The 15,899-nt window shown below is 46.2% G+C and overlaps 1 protein-coding gene across 1 annotated transcript in view; it reads right to left on the bottom strand.

Moving 5' to 3' along the window:
* MMP24 (matrix metallopeptidase 24) overlaps nucleotides 1-15,893 on the bottom strand; it is a 51,149-nt gene extending 35,256 nt beyond the window's left edge. The window contains exon 1 of the mRNA XM_032295147.1: nucleotides 15,658-15,893. The gene's annotated coding sequence lies outside the window, so the exon portion shown is untranslated. The remainder of the gene's footprint in view (nucleotides 1-15,657) is intronic.
* Between the last annotated feature and the right edge of the window lie 6 nt (nucleotides 15,894-15,899).

The raw sequence follows: 15,899 nt of genomic DNA on the forward strand, positions 1-15,899 counted from the left end.
ATGTGTTGAGCATGGGGATGTTTGGAAGTAACCATTACTTTTTTCATCCTTCAGACCACCAAGTTATGTTTCATTCTTAAAAGACTTATATAAAGACATTATGGGTTTTTAAAAAATTTTTATTTTTCTTCTTTATTTTCTTTTGAGACAGAGTCTCACTCTGTTGCCCAGGCAGGAGTGCAGTGGTGTGATCTCAGCTCACTGCCAACTCTGCCTCCTGGTTCAAATGATTCTGTCTCAGTCTCCCGAGTAGCTGGGATTATAGGTATGTGCCACCAAGCCTGGATAATTTTTGTATTTTTAGTAGGGATGGGGTTTTACCATGCTGGCCAGGCTGGTCTTGAAGTCCTGACCTCAGGAGATCTGCCCACCTCAGCCTCCCTAAGTGCTGGAATTATAGGCGTAGTGCCACAGGACATTATGTTTTAATCTGTAAGCTGCCTCAAGTCATCCCTAAAAGAGGTGTGGTACAAATCTAAAATACATTCAATGCCTCCCTATCTGCCAACGGACTCTATTAGTTCTCCAAAAATGTGACTAAGATGAATTACGGCATTTGTAAAATAGCTAGAGACCTCTGAACAGATAACTACTGACAAGCCAGTCAGTCAACGGAGTCTTTTTTGAGCATCTACCTTGAAGCTAACATGGAGTTTAAAAATCCTCATTCTGCTTATGGTAGGAGGTAAGGAACAGGGGCCTTCGGCATAAGCCCACTCTAGCGTTCCAGTGCTCTGGGGAATTAAAAGTAGTTCCTCCTAAGTAAAGAGCTGGCAACCTGGTTTACGCAGCTCCTTTTCTGGGATACTCAAGCAAGGAGCATCTCACAACCCATTGGGATCCGTTATTAACATGACAGACCCTATCCCGGCAACATCAGGAGTTAGGATCTCCGGACTCAGATCATATAGGCAAATGTCTGGGTCAGGACTAAACACTGGAATGGATCAGACACATGGTGGGGTGGGCCAGTGTTAGTGTATTCTCTAAAATTCTCTAGGCTCTGTTTCCCTCCCAGGTTCTCTGGGGACAATCCTCAGAGCCCAGGGGCAGACTCCTAGGAGGGGAAATGGGGTGGGGGCAGTCACATGATAGCATCTAAACCAGGGAACAGAGCATGAGATTGGACTGGTAGTGTGTGCATGTGTGTGTGTATGTGCGCGCGTGTGTGCATGCGTGTGTGCGTGTGTGTGCATGTGTGTATTAGAGAGTAGGAGGCTAAGGAAGATGAATCAGGGCTCAGACAATTCCAATTCATGCTGCTTAATCCTGTCTCTGCCACTCACTTGCTCTGCAACCCAGACAATCTTCTGCCTTCTCTGGGCAGAACTCTGAGGCTACCGCAAGGGTTCTACATACCGGTCATAGCAACTCCAAAGCACTCTCTGCCCTTCCTCAGTTCCTGGCTGTTTCTGCTGCCTCCAAAGCCCATTCTCTCTATGCATATTAGTAAACTCCTACTCATCCTTCAAGGTCTAGCTCAAATACCACCTCCTTTGTTAAACTTTCCTTTGCCCTCCCTGTCGTAGATAGTGGGTGCCCTCTTTACTCCACAACTACCACAATGTAGCACACCCAGTCATGGATATGTCTGTTTTTCCCACTAGATTCAGTTCCTGGAGAACAGAGATGGTGTCATATTTATTTTTGTATCTGTTATAGTATTTAGCACAGTGTCTGACACAAGAAGTAATCACTGAGTTCATGAATGAATGAACAGTTGATCTAGCAGGCACTGTCCAGATATCAAGGAAGGGATTTCATCTTGGGAAGATTTAATAAGTAATACACATGAAAGCACCAAGCACAATTCCTGGTGTCTATTAGAAGTTTCAAAACACACTTGCTGAAATTCAATCTATTGTGGTTTGACTTCCTTGCTTGATGAGGCAATAGGCTCCATTTGAAAAAAAGACAAAATCCACTAAAGGAAAAAAGTCTCATTCACTTTTAGACAGAATGACCTTGCTTTTATCTTTTTACACCTATATCCATTAATCAATCACCAGCCACGTCAGAAGTCTAACCTTTACCGCTCAGTTAGCCAACTCTTAAGATGTCTGTCACCCTTAAAGTGCGGGAAGACGTGTAAACCCAGAGGAAAGTGGGAAAAATCTCAGGGTGCAAGCAGAGACCAAAACAGCTGGGCTGAGCCAAAGACGTATAGATCATAGGCAACACAGTATGACTGGTCTGCCGGCCAGAAGGCAGGAGTTGGGTTCCTGAGAAGCCAAAGCCGAGAAGTCCAGGAGTGGCGGCAGTGAAAGGAGAGAGCAGAGAGTACCAAGGAGAAAAAAGAGGAAAGAGAGTGGCAGACAGCAGAGGTGGTGGTGAGATTAGAAGTGGCAATGGGGGTGGCAAGAGGCAGATCTCTGGCAGTGCTGACAAGTGCTCCTGGAAACAGAGATGACCATGGGGAAGGAGAGAGAAGGTGGGTCATTTAAAACAGTGAGGCCTCCAGGGCAGATTTGGGAGCATCACACCTTAGCGGCAGCATGAACCAGAACACATGGGCCTGGAGAAGGAGTGGTGAAAATGATCAGAATTAGGTGTTTGATCAGAAGTGAAGGGGCTAGGAGGTATTATCAGAAAGGCCAGAGGTAATAAGGACCAGGAAGGAAGAAGTCACATTTGGAAGCAGGGGCTAGAATGAAGAAGAAAGAATAAAAGACCCCCATGGAAGAGTTTGGGCAACTGAGGTCATAATCTAAGGTGATGAGGTGAGCAACAGGAGCCAGGCACTGGCCTCAGCGTGCATGGGAGAGTTCTGGAGGTTTTATATGCAGAGGGACTGTGACAAACTGGAGCTTGATTAAGGGAGCATGGTCAAGAGAGTAAGAGGACCGGGAACCACGTCCTGGGAGGACAGACGAGGGGTGTGTCGGCTGAAGAAGGGAGACTGCATTAAGGAGGAGATGCGCGTGAGGGAGAACATTCTGGTTGGTATAGAGGGCAAAACTGAGACCAGAATGAAAGATTATAGGACAGAGATCTTGACTCATTATAAGAAACAACTTTTATCATTCTACTATAAAGACACATGCACATGTATGTTTCTTGCAGCACTATTTACAATAGCAAAGACTTGGAACCAACCCAAATGCCCATCAATGATAGACTAGATAAAGAAAATGTGGCATGTGTACACCATGGAATACTATGCAGCCACCAAAAAGAATGAGTTCATGTCCTTTTCAGGGACATAGATAAAGCTGGAAACCATCATCCTCAGCAAACTAACACAGGAACAGAAAATCAAACTCAGTGCGAGTTGAACAATGAGAACACAGGGACACAGGGAGGGGAACATCACACACCGGGGGCCTGTCGGGGGTGGGGGGCTAAGGAAGGGAGAGCATTAGGACAAATAACCTAATGGATGTGGGGCTTAAAACCTAGATGATGGGTTGACAGGTGCAGCAAACCACCATGGCATATATACACCTATGTAACAAACCTGCATGTTCAGCACATGTATCCCAGAACTTAAAATAAAATAAATTAAAAAAAAGAAAAAGAAATTACAGGCCCTGTGACCCCAAAGATATCCCTGAGTTTTAAACACATGTTCAAGGTTTTGTTTACTTTGCTTTTTTTTTTTTGGAGGCTCATAAACAGGTCTATTCCCTGGGGAAAAAAACAACAACAAATTTTGAACAGTCAGAGATGTTCTGAGTGTAATAACAATGATACTAACTACCGTCTTTAGAATGCCCACTATGTTCCCGGCACAGGCACTCTATTGTGCTAAGCACCCTAAAATGCAGCAACTCCATGAGGTAGGAATTATGACCTCCAATTTGCAGATGAAGAAACAGGTTCAAAGAGGTTTTCATTACAGTTGGCCCTCCATATCCATGGCTATCTTGCGGATATGGCAGGCTATAAGGGACTTGAGCATCCACGGATTTTGGTATCTGAGAGAGTCTAGGAACCAACCCCTTGCGGATATCAAGGGGTGACTGTATTCAGAGCCCTAAAGCTAAGAAGCGGCATTCCATATGGTCAGAGTATTGGACAGGCAGCCCCTCCCTTTCCCAGGACTTCCTATATCTCACACTCCTGGAGGTACAGGAAAGAGACAGGAGTAAGGAGACACTCCTGTCTCCTTATTACAATTTTTTTTTTTGAGATGGAGTCTCGCTCTGTCGCCCAGGCTGGAGTGCTGTGGCGCAGTCTCGGCTCACTGCTACCTCTGCCTCCTGGGTTCAAGTGATTCTCCTGCCTCAGCCTCCGGAGTAGCTGGGATTACACACTTGTGCCACCACGGCTAATTTTGTGTATTTTTAGTAGAGACAGGGTCTCACCATGTTGGCCAGGCTGGAGTGCAATGTCTTATCTCAGATAAAGTGAGCACAATACTCCTGTGCTATGTCAGGGTGTGGCACCATCAGCTACCCAGGTGTCCAAATCAGCAGCCTCATATGTCCCACGACTCTTTCCAATCCTTCACTGCCCACATCCAGTTTTTTTGTTTGTTTGTTTGTTTTTGAGATAGAGTCTCACTCTCAGCCCTGGCTCACTGCAGGCTTGAACTTCTGGGCTCAAGCGATCCTCCCACATCAGCCTCCTGAGTAGCTGGGACTACAGGCATTTGCCACCACACCTGGCTAATTTTTAAAAAAGTGTTTTTTTTGGTTTTTTTTTTTTTTTGTAGAGATGAAGTCTCACTGTGTTGTTAGGGCTGGTCTTGAACTCCTAGGCTCAAGTGATACGCCTGTGTTGGCCCCATGAAGTGCTGGGATTACAGGCGTGAGCCATAGCACTCTAGTCTTTTACCAAAGAACTATTGGTCCTACCTCCTCAACATCAAATGTTTATTTCTGTCCATGCATTAAATAAATACTTACTGAGGACCTACTATGTACCAGGTACAGTGCGCTACAGCTACGAGAGCCAACAAAAACATTCTAATCCCAGCCTGGCCAACATAGCAAGATGCCTCTCTACCCAAAAAATTGAAAAAATTAGCCAGGCATGGTGACACACCCCTATAGCTCTGGCTACTCTGGAGACTCTGGCAGGAAGATCCTGGAGCCCAGGAGTTGGAGGCTGCAGTGGGCTGTGGGTGACAGAATGAGACCGTGTCTAAAACAAAAACAAAAAAACTCAGAACAGCGTTCTAGCTCCTTTCTAGCAGTTACGGTCTAGTGGAAGAACCATGTGGGAATAAGTGCTGTGAAGAACAGAGCAGGTTGGAGAGATGGACCGTGATGGGACAGCTATTTATAGAGGGTGATCAGGGACAATCTCTTTGAGGAGGTGACATGTAAGCGAGAGATCTGAAGGAGGTGAGGCAGTGGGCCCTGTGGCTACTAGGAAAGAGTGTTCCAGGAAGAGGGGACAGTAAGTGTGAATGCAATCCCTGTGAACACCCTGAGATGGCTTGAAGGCCTTTCCATCTCTGTTGTCAGCAGCCTTTATGATTTGGCCCCTGACTCCCTCTGCAATCCCTTTTATCTTTCTCCACCTAGTGCTCTGTGTTCTAGTGAGTTCTAGTTCCACCAGGCCCTTACATGCATTGTTCCTTCTATTCTCTCTCCCCTCCTCTCTCTTTGGGGTTGAGATGGAGTCTTACTCTGTTGCCAGGCTGGAGTACAGTAACACAATCTCAGCTCACTGCAGCCTCCGCCTCCCAGGTTCAAGCGATTCTCCTGTCTCAGCTTCCTGAGTAGCTGGGATTATAGGTGCCTGCCACCATGCCCAGCTAATGTTTTTGTATTTTTAGCAGAGACGGGGTTTCACCATGTTGGCCAGGCTGGTTTCAAACTCCTTACCTTGTGATCCACCTGTCTGGGTCTCCCAAAGCACTGGGATTACAGGTGTGAGCCACCTCACCTGGCCCACAATTCTTATCACATTGTATTGTAACCACATGTTGAATTATCTGTCTCTTCCTCTTGACTATAAAATGCATACATGTCCTCCCCATCATTGCCGCCCCAACAGCTAGCACAGGGCCTGCCATAACCATGATGAAATGGACATGTTATGCTCAGTGTCACTTATAACTATGTTATCCATTTAGAAAAGTCTATTAGCATTGGCTCAGTAGCCAGCCTCTGCCTACTGTGTCTTGGATCTGCTATTACTTCTGGGTCCCTCACCTTGCCCATCTCCTTGGTCAATCCTGACTTGAGCAAATGTTCCATCAGCAGCTTCAATCCCCTCACTGAGATACTATTGTATCACTGTATACAGGCGTGAAGGCTGGCCTCAGATCACTCTTCGCCATCCATTGCTATGTTGGCTTAACGCTTACTACTGGGTTTTTGCCTCAGTTTCTCTCTCTGGCATTCAGGTTCTAAGCTGAGACTGCTATGAGCCTAATCTGTTTTTCAGGGTCTCATTCCCTGCCTAGTTCTTAGACAGCCTCCTCAGAGAGTTAGACTGTATTCTCTCTTTTATTTTTTCTCCATCGAGGCCTATGTATTCCCAATACACCTGGGAGCTGAATGGGGTCCTATCTAAAAAGACAGCTCACTTGAAGCCACAATGCCACCACATACCAAATATTACCTAACTTTTCTCTTTCCAGCTGAGTGCCCTTGGGCAAATGACCTAACTTCTCTAGGCATCACATTCCTCATCTGTTAAACAGATGCTTAAAGAAGGGTTGTTAGGAGGACTCAATCAGGTGATGCACTGTGGTAGTAAAATAATGAGCCTTCAAAGACATCCACATCCTAATCCCCAAAACTATAAATATGTTACCTTACACGGTAAAGAGACTTTATAGAAGTGATTACATTAAGGATGTACAGATGGGGAGAGTAGCCCAGATTATTCAGGTGGGTCTAATGAAATCACAAGCATCCTTACAAGAGGGGGGCGGGGGCACGGGCACGTGAGCTGAGTCAGAGAAGGTGTTGGAAGACACAGGTTATAGCAATGCTGCTGCTGGAAGCGACCAGAAGGCAAGGGATGCAGGCGGTCTCTAGACACTGGAAAAGGCAAGGCAAGGATCCTCTCCTAGAACTCCAGCGGGAATGCAGCCTTTCCAGTAACTTGATTTCAGTCCAGTAAGACCCATTTCGGACTTCTGACCTCCAAAATGTAAGATAATAAGTTTGTGTTGCTTTAAGACATAAGTTCCTGGTAATTTGTTACAGCAGCAATAGGAAGCTAACACATGCACATGAAGCATTTTGCAGATTCTGGCACATAGTAAGTGTTCTTACAATGTTATTGTCTATTCCTGCTCCCATACTCCTTGGAAAGAACCCACTGAAAGGCAGAGACGCTTGGCTCCATTCCCGGCTCCCCTACCAACTTGCTCTTGGTGGTGGTGGTGGTGGTGTTTTTTTTTTTGAGATGGAGTTTCGCTCGTCTTGCCCAAGCTGGAGTGTAATGGCGCGATCTTGGCTCACTGCAACTCCTGCCTCCTGTGTTCAAGTGATTCTCATGCCTCAGTCTCCCGAGTAGCTGGGATTACAGGCACATGCCACCACACGCAGCTATTTTTGTGTGTGTTTTTAGTAGAAACGGGGTTTCACCATGTTAACCAGGCTCATCTCAAACTCCTGACCTCGGCTGATTGGCCCGCCTCAGCCTCCCAAAGTGCTGGATTATAGGTGTGAGCCACCGTGCCTGGCTCTTGGTGATTTTGAATAAGCCATTTCCCCACCCTGACCACCATCTTTGGTTATTGCTGCCAGAGCAAGTCACTGGGTCTCTCTGGTGACTCCTCAGGGATCAGTCCTATCACTGTGTAAGTTTCCTCCATCTCTTGTCCCACCAAAACCCTGCTCCTCCTCTACCCATATAACTGAGGTCCCAGCCTTGCTGCTGAGCCCACCTGATTACAACTAATTTGTAAAATTTCATACTGAAGGCATAACCATTCAGGTATCTAGAAAATGCATGGGTCAACAATACTTAGAGATTATCTAATTTAACATGCTTGTTTTGCAGAAGAGAGAAAGAAAGCTCTGGGAGGGGAAATGACTTATTCAAAATCACAGAGCAAGTTGATAAGGAAGCCAGAAATGGAGCCAAGCTTCTCTGCCTCTCAGAGCGTTTTCTGTCATGCTACACCCTCTGCACTAGCTCCAGTTTGCCTCCAAATGCTGTCTCTTTTCTTTTTTTTCTTCACTTACAGCCAATCTAAAAAGGGCCCTCAGGATCGCCCACAATGCCCAGCTTAGCTTCTTGACAAACACCTTAATGGCGCAGCATTGCCTGTTGGCTGCCATCGGCTCTTGAGTGGGTGGTTAAGTGCAATAGCGGGAATTCCCTGGCGCTCCGCAGAATGTCCTTGGCCCACTCCCAGGAGGCCACCACAAGCCAGATAATCACCATACCCAGGAAGGTGGCACATTTGGGGTCTTGGGTCAGCACTGGGATGTCCAAGTTTTGCATTTCTGGGGAGGCCTCTGCCCACAGTCAGGAGTGTGGCCATGGTCTCATTCACTCTCTGGAAAAGGAGGGGCCTTAGTCTTCCTTGCCCTTTCCAAGGCCCTCCTGCAAATCTGCCAATTTTCTGTCCCCAGAGGCTTGACTGCTTGATGAGTGAAGAAAAGGGAAAAGTGAAGACAGACCAGTGGCCAGACCTCAGTTTTTTTTTTTTTTTTTTTTTGAGACGGGGTCTTACTCTTGTCGCCCAGGCTGGAAATGGCAGAATTTTGGCTCACTGCAACCTCCGCCTCTCGGGTTGAAGCAATTCTCCTGCCTCAGCCTCCTGAGTAACTGAGATTACAGGCGCCCACCACCACGCTCAGCTAATTTTGTATTTTTTAGTAAAGATGGGGTTTCAGCACATTGGCCAGGCTGGTCCCAAACTCCTGACCTCAGGAGATCCACCTGCCTCGGCCCCACAAAGTGCTGGGATTACAGGGTGTAAGCCACCGTGCCCAGCCTTTTTTTTTTTTTTTTTTTAAGACAGAGTTTCACCGTATGGCTCAAGCTGCAGTGCAGTGGTACAGTCTCTGCTCACTGTAGCCTCAACTTCTTGGGCTCAAGCAGTCCTCCTGCCTCAGCCTCCCAAGTAGCTGTTACTATAGGCACATGCCACCACACCCAGCTAATCTTTGTATTTTTTGTAGCGACGGGGTTTCATCACGTTGCCCAGGCTGGTCTCAAACTCCTCGGCTCAAGCGATCCTCCCACGTTGGCCTCCCAAAGTGTTAGGGTTACAGACGTGAGCCACCACACCCAGACCAAGTCTCAGTTTCTTAGCTACAACAGGGATATGGTTGAACTAAATAACCCATAAGTCATGATAAAAAGTTCCAATATTTTCGCCTAAGTGGATGGACTGTGAAGCCGATCTTCTGGTTCCTCATTGCCAGTCTTAAAGTCCAAATTCTTTAGCATGACACAACAGCCCTTACAATGTGATGCCAATGCACCTTTCCGGCCCTATCTTCTTCTTTTGTAGAGATGGGGTTCTGCTCTGTCGCTCAGGCTAGAGTGCAGTGGTGCAATCATAGCTCACTATGACCTCAAACTCTTGGTCCCAAGCAATCCTCCAGCTTCAGCCTCCTGAGTAGCTGGGATTACCAGCGTGAGCCATTGTGCCCAGCTCTACCGGCCTCATGTTCTGTCCCGTACCTTCCACACTTTACTGCTCACCTCAAGTACCCCAACCTCTAGCTATACTGACCTCAGTGTGTTGCCTGAACACATCCTGCAGGGTCCTACCTCTGTGCCTTTATTTCATTCCTTCCCCCTAGAATTCCTTTCCTCCGTGTACTCTGGCCTCCCCCAGTGTACTACTTCAAGATGCAACTTGAATGCCACTTCATCGGGGGGGCTATCTGTCCGGGGTTAAATGGACTGTCTCTGTGCTCCCAATGGCATTACATATATCCTAATTTATAGCATAGTTTGTATTATATGATAAATGTTGGTTTACATGCCTGTAGTCCCCTTTGAACTCATCCTCATGGAAGTTACAGTCTGGTAGGAGAGATAGATAATAATCCAGAAAGGAAAGGAAAACTTGTGAGGTGGGTAGAGTGCTGGGCCCAAGAACAGAAAATGTAGCTTGTGTTCTTTGCTTTAATTTTATATATATATATGTGTGTGTGTGTGTGTGTGTGTATATATATGTATACACACACACACATATATACAAGTATACGTATATATGTATATATATACACACATATACATATACATATTTAATTATATATGGTTAATTATATATATATACACACATATTTAGTTATTTTTATATATATATGGTTGATAATAATGCCTTGCTTTCCTCTACTTGCTTTGTTTAACAACATGTATAATCTTTGGGAAAATGTTATCTTTACACATACATAGGAGTTTGCTGTTATTCTATGTGTCACTAAAACCTATTCAAAGTTGCCTTTTACAAAAAAAACCCCAAATGCATGGAGTAATGATGAAGAAAAACTAGTGAAGGACTTGAATAGATTAACCCTGACTTGTCTACAGAAATCAAGTGATTCGCTGCAAAGTCTCTCAGTAGGGGAGGACCACAGGGGGAATTCACACCTTTATCCATATTCAAGTCCCTAAAATGGGTACTCACCCCTCAGTTGTGCTAAGAAAGCTTAAAAGAATTCAGGGCAGGAGCCAGCAGCCCGAACAACTCAAGAACAAGCCCCAGTCCCTCCACTTCCTCCATGTGACTCTGAGCAGGTCTCTTCTCTGCTCAGAAACCTTTAATGACTCCCCTCAGCCTTTGGAGAAAAGCCAAATGCACAATCTGCTCTCAACCTCCCGCTCCAGCCTCTTCTCCTTATACACTCTTACTGGAAACAGCAAGTAACCTGGTGCTCCAGGCACATCAGATGATCCACTATTTCCTAAACATGCCATGTACTTTTGTAGGGCCATGGTTCATAGTTTTCATTCTGTCTGGACTGTCCCATTCAGCCTTCTCCATCATCTTCCTCCCTCAAAGGTTCATCTCAGGTACCACCTTCTTCCTGAAGCATTCTCTGGGAAAGCTCATCTCCTCCCTCTTCAGTGCTTCCATACACCTTGTTATACTTCTAGCATTCATTAATTTATTTTATTTTCACTTATTCTTCAAAAAAGGGACTGACTTTTGTGTGCCAAGCGCCATTCAAAGAAGTTGTTGGGATTAGATAACAAAATTAATTTTAAAATATTTATCACAGGTCCAGAATGTGTCATGCACTGTGCTAGGAACTGAGGAGATATTGGCTGTGGTTTGTTCTTCCTGTTTTGAGTTCAAATAATACCATACTATAGGGCTAGGCATTTCCTAAGATTAGTCTTTTGGTTACAATTATAATTTACAATTATAATTTATTAGTTCTAAAAATACCTCTTTCAAGGACTGGAGTAGGACATACTTGAAAGTAGAAAAGATTGGCTAAAAGGCTATAATAATAGTCCAGAAAGGGAAACTTGTGCAGTGGGCAGAGTGCTGAGCCCAAGAACAGAAAACCTAACTTCTGTTCTTGCTTTTTTTTTTGAGATAGAGTCTTGCTCTTTCACCCAGGCTGGAGTGAAGTGGTGCTATCTCAGCTCACTGCAACCTCTGTCCCCTGCGTTCAGGCAATTCTCCTGCCTCAGCCTCCCAGGTAATTGGAATTACAGGTGCATGCCACCACGCCTGGCTAATTTTTGTATATTTAGTAGAGATGAAGTTTCACCATGTTGGCGAGGCTAGTCTTAAACGCCTGACCTCAGGTGATCCATCCGCCTCAGCCTCCTAAAGTGCTGAGATTACAGGCATGAGCCACCACGGCCGGCCTGCTTTAATGTTTATGAGCTATGTGTGGGTCCTTGGACAAGATGATAGGCAATTCACATCATCTTTGAGTCTCCATTTACTCACCTAGAAAATGAGGACAATATCTTCCTTATCTACCTCATGGTATTGTTGCCAGGACCAAATAGGGCCACACACACAGCATCTGGAAGGTGCAAAGCACTTTACAAATATAAGCAGCTATTAAAGTAATATGAAACCACACAGTAAAAATAAGAGAAAATGAATTAAAAATACAGCAGACTAGATCCAGCTTATGTAAAAGGAGAACTTCCTAATAGTGAGATTTTTTTTTTTCCAGACAAGAATGAAGATATACTGGAAGCCATGATCACAGTGAAAGAGTATTTCCAATGAAGGAAGTACAGGTTGACAATGAGTCCCTGCTCTAAGAAAGGTTTTAGAAAGGGGCTTGGACCTACATGCCCATGAGTGCCTATTTCAGATCCATGTAACTTTTTGAGATAAAGGATAAAGAGTAGAATCATTGGTTGCTCATTGAATACTTAATGGTGAGCATTGAGAGTTGGGGATTTTGTTCAATGTAAAAAGATAAAACATTTTGGTTGAGAAAGATCTGCCTAAGGACCAACCCCCCTTTCCCCAACAATAATGTTTAACTATTAAAAAATAAATAGTGCTGGGCGCAGTGGCTCATGGCTGTAATCCCAGCACTTTGGGAGGCTGAGGCGGTCTGATCACTTGAAGTCAGGAGTTTGAGACCAGCCTGGCCAACATGGTGAAAACCCATCTCTACTATAAATACAAAAATTAACTGGACATGGTGGCACACATCTGTAATCCCAGCTACTCTGGAGACTGAGGCATGAGAATCGCTTGAACCTGGTAGGTGGAGGTTGCAGTGAGCTGAGGTCACCCCACTGTGCTCCAGCCTGGGCAACAGAGTGAGACTCCTTTTCAAAAATAAATAAATAAAATAAAAATAAGTAAGTAAGTAAATGACAGACTGGGTGGGGCTGCTTTAAAGTGTTTCCTGGAGAAGAGAGAAGAAAATGACAACTAGAGAAATCAGGGAAAGTTACTGGAGAAGCAGGGCTGAAACTTTAAGGAAAGGGTTCAAATGAACGGGCAGGGGTGCAGAAGTAAATAACGTGACAATATCTAGAGAAACATGGGCAGCTTGTCTAAGGGTAAAGGAGAGATGAGCTTGTCTGGAGTAAGGATGTATTATCGATAAGCAGTGGGGAATATGGCCTGCTAATGGGGAGGTAGGGGGGAGTCAGACTCCAAAGGGCTTAAAAGACAGAGGAGTAAGCAACATTATCTGCTGGCTTAAAAGCAACAATATTTCTATAAGGTTTCAATCAAGTGATTCCCTAGTGTTCAGTGAAAGGATAATTAGGCACAAATTATTGAGAGAAGCAGTGAATATAATTTGTCTTTCAGAAAGTTTTGGACAATGTATTAGACATTTAAAATGGAGTCATTGTCAAATTAAGGGTGATGTTTTTGTCACTTAGAAAACAACAGATAGGTATAAATGGTAACTTCTGTGAATGAAAGGGGATTCAGAGTGCAGGGGGCCCCAAGAGACCATGTTGAGACCTGTCTCACTTAAATTTTTTATAAGTGATCCAGAAGAGGTAGAACAAAGTGAACATTTCAGGACTTCAGATCATGTTAAGCCCTTTCAGACAGGGAAATGCCGCGCCAAAAGAAAGGGAAGGAGGAAGGGGTGGAGGGAGGGAGAGAGAAAGAGCGAGTGAGCAATGCTTGAAGGAAGTTACTGAGTGCAATGCACGATGGCAGACAAACGTCAATGTGGAGAAATGTAAGGTAATGCACTCCGTTAAAAATAATCCACAGGCAGGGTGTTGTGTTCCAGGCTATTAGTTTTGACCCAGGAAAAGGATCAGGGAGCTATTACAGATTGTTCCCTAAAGACAGTTGAAGTCAGGAAAGCTGACAGAGGGATGGAGGAAGCAGGATGGGACCTGGAGACCAAAGAAGAAATCAACCCTCCTTTATGCAAAACCATAGGGTCCTACATCTGGAGACAATGGTCAAGTTGACATCTATTGAATATTAGGGCCCTAGATAAAGGACAACTAAAATGACCCAGAGAATGAGTGTGGCTATTCTAGGGGTCTCGTGTCATAGGGGGAAACTTGAATAATCAAAGCCTGTAAAAGTGATAAGGGTAAGGACAAGGGAAACATAACCTTCTCTACAAATTCTGAATATGTGAATATAGCTTCCTTTTAATGCTTGAAATATCATAGGAATAAAAATGTGTCAGAGTTGAGATCATCTAGCTCTATCTCTTTATGTTAGACACGGTGAAATTCAAGCCTAGCGAGGGCAAGGAAATGGCTCAAGGTCACGTAAACCAACGGGGGCCAAGGTCAGATCAGAGCCCAGCCCTCCTTAACCCCAGGTCAGGGTACTTCCACCTCATCCTGTGCACTCAGGCAGTCTAAAGGGCTCTTTTTTCTAGGGTATAAACTTAGGAAATGCATTACTTTAACATGTGATGAAACACATGTGAAAACACAAAGAGGCTACAGAAAGTTTCCACAAAAAGTCAACCGGCAATTCTAAAATCTTTGGTGGACAACTGCCAACTGGCCCTAAAGGTTCTTTTACACACCCTGCTTTTGTTGTTGTTGTTGTTTTGTTTTGTGGAACCTGTAACCCTTTGAGAGACTGAAGAAGTCTATGGGTCCTTGCCTAGAAATACACACATTTGCACTTAAAAACACAAATTTGTACATAATTTCAGAGCATGTATGAGCCCCTGAGCTCCATGCCCAATTAAGAATATCTCTTCAGGCAGATTCTTCTAAACAAACAGACTGGCTGCTTCAACAAACACACTCCACCTCTTAGGATGACTGAAGATATCACTCTGATTTTCCTCAGCAAAATACCGTTGTCCCAACATTTAATAGAATTGCAGACCTTTAGGTTGGAAGATACTAGAGAAATTACCTAGTCCAACTGCTCCCCTCCATGAGATATAGGATAAGGTCATGCGTAAATAACGAGGAGACTAGAGTCAGCCAGCCTAGGTTAGAATTCCAACTCCATCACTCACTATCTGTGTGACCTTGGGCAAGTTACTTAAGCTCTTTGAGTCTGTATCTACATCTGTAAAATGGGGATAATAATTGGAACTATTTCATAGAGTAGTGACGAGGATTGAATTGGATCATTCGTATAAAACATAGCACCAGGCCTGGCACGTAGTGTTCAGTAAATGCTAGCTGGCATTATTGTGATGATGCATGTATCCATGCAGGCATTATGCATGCCTCCATCCAGTCCCCTCTGAGAGCTTTTACTTGCACAGACCAGTGATGAGCAGCTCGCCTCCTCCTAAGCTGGTTGAGCAGCTCCAATTGTTACAAACTTCTTCCTATATTGAGCCCAAATTTGTCTTCTTGCAACCCCCACTCCCGTTGGTCCCAGTTCTGCCCTGTGGGGCCAAGCTAGAAAAGTCTATCCCACCTCCACCTGACAGCCCTTCAGCTACGAAGACAGGGATCGAGTCCTTCCTCCGCCCTCCCCCCTCCCCCTTTCCAGCTTGAACATCCTGGGTTTCTTCTCCCAACCCACAACAGACTGGCTGCGCTTACTATTTACTCCGAGGCGTTGTACGGTTTCCCTCACACATAGTCATGCAGGCCACACACCCCACCGCCACCACCACAAGCCAGACCCTCGAGATTGGCCCCCGCCCGCTGCCGCTGTCCGCGGTGCTGAAGCCACTGCCGGCCACGGCCCTCGGTGCGGCCCTCCCCGGCCCCCGCCCTGGGCCGCGGACCCGAACCCCAGGCGCGAACCCCCGGCGAGCCACCTCCGCGACCCCGAAAGCAGCAGGCGCGGCCCGGCCTGGCTCGGCCCCGGCGCCGCCCCCCACCCTGCCCGGAGGCCCCGAACCCGTGGCCCCTGGCCCCGCGCGCCAGCCCCACCTGCCCGGCGAAGGGCGCCTCCGCCTTGGCCGCCCGCGCTGCCGCCACCGCCGCCCGGTCCCCGGCCCCCGCCGCCGCCACCGCCGCCGCCGCCCGCGCGGCACCCGGGAGGCAGCAGAGCGCGGGCAGCAGCAGCAGCAGCAGGAGCAGCCGCCCGGGGACCCGCCAGCGGCTCCAGCGTGGGGCCCGGCCCGGCGGCGGCGGCGGCCCCGGCGTGGCGCGGCCGCCCCGGCTCCTCGGCA

This window comes from Sapajus apella, unplaced genomic scaffold, assembly GCF_009761245.1.
Source record: "Sapajus apella isolate SASKATOON/1434 unplaced genomic scaffold, GSC_monkey_1.0 scaffold33, whole genome shotgun sequence".
In the NCBI taxonomy this organism is placed as follows: domain Eukaryota; kingdom Metazoa; phylum Chordata; class Mammalia; order Primates; family Cebidae; genus Sapajus; species Sapajus apella.